We start from the raw sequence: 3,820 nt of genomic DNA, 5'->3' as shown, positions 1-3,820 counted from the left end.
GGGGGGGGTACGCGGCGGCCGCCAACACATTTTTTTGGCGCGCGAGGCTGAGCTCAGCCAATTAATACGGCAGTTAGTTGGCGACAATGTTCTTGTTGGGCAGAAACTGCAGACACCTTATCGTTTCGATGTTCATTTGTCACCCGGTTTGATTTTCGTTTCGATGTGGTCGGTTTTTTTTTGCGCTGTGATCATATGCTGCTTAATTTGAAGTGATTTCAATTTTCCGCTTTTTTTTTGCCCTCGCGATAAGTGGTCGCCCGGACCAGCTGTGCCCCCCCCATGATCAAGTGGATGAGCAGGGAAGCCCCGTGTCGGTCGGTGCTCGATCGGTGCGGCACGCGTACGCAGCCCTGCCCCTACATACCATGCCAGCCCCACTCCCAGCGCGGATAAAAAACCGACTCGAAAACTGTGTGTTTTGCTTATTGGCCCCGGTCCTCAAAGTTCGCTCATAACTAACGTTCGTTCGCATGCCAGCCTTTCATTTGGCACACGGGCGCACCCCCCCCCCTCTTTTGTGTCCGTATGCGGTTGCGGTGTGTGGGGGGGGGGGGGTGAATGCGCACCTGCATCCTCCCTATAACTCCAAACTTCTCGTAACTCGTCCCGGCGACACTGCATGACTCGCATGACTAACAAAACTACTAACAAAACATTCTACGGCCACTGCTTTATGTACTTGTTGTTGATGATGCCGACCTGACACGCACCTATATACCTGCCCGCACAGGCCTCCCTCCTGCACAAGGTCCTGCACCACAAGACGGACTCCGGCACGACGGTGTCCGCGAGCACGCCCCCCACCCCGACAGCCGACGTCCCTCCGCACGGCGGCGGCGCCTCCTCGCAGGGCCCCCAGGACAGTCACGGCCCGACGACCCTCCCCCCGACCACCACGACGGTCGAGTCCAGGACGCTGATCGGGGCGCCCCTGCGCTGCGGCCCCGGGGAGAGGGCCAGCATGGGCAAGTGCAGGGAGTACGTCTGAGGGCCGCCCCGCCCACACCATTCGGGCCGCGGCCCCAACCACTCCACGACGTGTTCTGGCGCGAAACGACTGTCGAACCGACGTCACCTGCGCCATTTTGACATGGTTTCGATCCCCTACTTCGCGCTGGGTACGCGATGCAAGGCGCTCGTTTCTTGGATGAACTTAAACTGCCCCGTGTTTTAGTAGACTGTACTCATTGAGATTGAAAGACTGGCTGTGACTCCGTCCAGACACGCGTCATGGCGTTGTGAACAAAGCAGCAACTAGGCGCTGTGATATTATTGAGAACTGATGTCGGATTGAATCATCGAGTAATGTTATTTTGTTATATTAAAAATTGTGCAAAATAAAAACATTTAGCCTATTCCATCAATTTCCTTTGTCGTTGATTTTAATAAGGTTCGACTCAACACAATCACTTGTGTGAATATATCTTGTATACGAGGCGTCTGCAAAATCCTACCGCATTGCACGCATGTGGGTGGATTGCCTATTTCATTCCGCTCACGATCGTCGCTCGTATGCACTGCGCCGTATGGTTCGGCATCATCCAGAAAGCACGTGCGTTTTTCTCAGATTCATTCGGTAAATTATTGGAGCTCGACGCCTGCAAGTAGCAGGGTAGGCCATCCGGCAGTGCACGCATGCAACGAAGGCAATATGTTGCCTACCCATCAGGCGCTAGCAGAGCTCAGAGCTTGCATCGGCTGAACTTTGCACTTTCGTAACGGCGGATGGCGGGCGCACTTTCTGGATGATGCTTTAGCTGCGGTAGTAAAGCCTAACTCGTGCTGTACAGTTAGTACAAACATGCTGTTAGACAGCTCGGAATAGCTCAAACCAGACCTGCAACAACTTAAATGTGTGCCAGACGGGGCTCGCCGTCAACATCGCACCGTATTACGAAACGAAACAAAAGTAGAAACACGTTCAGTGCGGCGGAAAACAAACGCCCATAGTTTAAGTCCAATGACCACTTTAAGTGGCCACGCTCCACACGCCAACCTCAGTGTGTTATACATTTACGACGAATGAATGTGCCACCCGTGCCGTGCTCCTCAAGCAAGGTATCGTACGAATGTGTCATGATCGTCTCAAATTCAATGTAATCGAATCAAAATAAACCACCTCTTCCGGGAATACAATCAGCTGTTCACTGTGTCAACAGCTGTTCAACAAGGGGTGGGGGGAATGAGTGAGAGAGAGGGGGGGGGACGAGCAGAGCGAGTGTGAATTTGTGAGTGTTCATTGGACGCATTGGAGCAGCCGAGTCGGACCAAAGCATCTTCGACAGTTGTCAGTCAGTGAGTCGATGCTGAGTCGCACTCCTCGAGCCCGTTCCGTCCCCGCCGGGCCGCCCCGCCCGCCGCCCGCCCCCCGCCGAGCGCCGCGTGCCCCGAGTGGCCCCACCACCCCGACAGTTTCCCGCCTGCAGGCTGACATGTGAATCGCGTCGCGGATCACGACATGCGCGTGTCCAACTCCCTCGCGGGCCCCCTGCTGCTGCTGGCCGTGGCGGCGGCCTGCTTGTCGTCGGCGCAGGGTGGCGTCGCCACCGCGGCCCCCAGGACGCAGCACGCGCCGGCCGCCGCCGCGTCCATCGGCTCCATGGCGTCGGGCAGGCCGAGCCGGCCCCGGGCGACCCCGGTGACCGCGCTGCCGGCGCTGTCCACGACGGAGCGGACGGTCGAGCACCACGACGGCAAGCTGGTGCTGATCCACAAGCCGCGCTCCAAGTCGCCCGGCCGCGGCCGCGGCGCGCACCCGGCCACGACCAAGCCGCCGCCCGACGCCAACACCATCCTCATCCAGGCGCCCAGGAGGTTCGTCCCCCAGCGCGAGCCCGTCACCTGCGGGGACGGCTACACCCCCGACCACAGGGGCAAGTGCAGGGAGGACTGGTGAGGCGCGGCCGGCGGCGACCGGCGGCGACCGGATACGGAAGACAAAAGGGCGGTGAGTGCTGCATGGGGACAAGTCCACCGACCGGACCGGGACCGGGGCGGCTCACTATCTGGCTGGCGACTGTGGCTGGCCGCATCAAGGTTGTTGAAGTTTCGCGTCGATGCCACGCAACCAATGGGCCACGGAGATAGTCGACACGAACGGGCCTCGTGAAGATTAACCCCCTCGGCGAACGCTCCTCGCTGTGTGTGTGTGTGTGTGTGTGTGTGTGTGTGTGTGTGTGTGAGTGAGAGAGAGAGACCACGACAAACCGTCTCTCCCACTCGGTACGGTCACGTAGAGGCGACTTAGCCCCCCCCCCTCCCTCCCTCTCTGCGCCATGTTCCGCCCACACGAGCCTTGCCGCCCGGACCCAGGGGGAAGATCACTCACTCAATGAATCGAATTGAATTCGACTCCTGAGAGTGTGAGGAAGCGCGGCGGGTACCCTCTTCTTTTGGCCGAGCCGTTGGAGTCTGGTGTGGCACCCGCCATCCAAATTTAATTTATACACAAGTTAACGGGGGAGAAACTGAGGGCGCGCGCGGATCGGGTTGGACGAGACTGATCTTTTTCTGCACCCGAAAACGGAGATACGACAGTGAGGCTGACGACGGTGCCAGTTCGCTTTCATGCAATATGGCATGATGATAGATTACTCCCTCCCCTCCCCAACCTCCACCCCTCCGCTGCGCCGCGCACGTGCTCACGCAGCAGCGCCCCTCCCCCTCCTCCCACCCCCGCACTCACCCGCGCACCCCCTCGCACCATCCCCCTTTTTTCCCGACCTCCTCCGATCTCTTCCGCACCGGCGCCGTGCAAGGTAAACAAAGCGGGGACCTTCCCCTCTCCTCCCTCCCTTCTCCGTGAGTGGGGGAGGGG

At 58.9% G+C, this 3,820-nt stretch overlaps 1 protein-coding gene across 2 annotated transcripts in view; it reads left to right on the top strand.

Annotated features, from left to right (window-relative positions):
• Window positions 1-3,820, top strand: part of LOC113212397 (uncharacterized) — a 15,903-nt gene that overhangs the window by 5,447 nt on the left and 6,636 nt on the right. Inside the window, exon 2 of one of the 2 annotated variants that reach the window (XR_008011065.1) lies at window positions 734-2,950. The exons of the other annotated variant lie outside the window; for it this stretch is intronic. The gene's annotated coding sequence lies outside the window, so the exon portion shown is untranslated. The remainder of the gene's footprint in view (window positions 1-733; window positions 2,951-3,820) is intronic. 2 annotated transcript variants of the gene reach the window in all.

This window comes from Frankliniella occidentalis, unplaced genomic scaffold, assembly GCF_000697945.3.
Source record: "Frankliniella occidentalis isolate FOCC.00 unplaced genomic scaffold, Focc_3.1 Scaffold44, whole genome shotgun sequence".
Taxonomy (NCBI): domain Eukaryota; kingdom Metazoa; phylum Arthropoda; class Insecta; order Thysanoptera; family Thripidae; genus Frankliniella; species Frankliniella occidentalis.
This window is presented reverse-complemented; position numbering and strand designations above follow the sequence as displayed.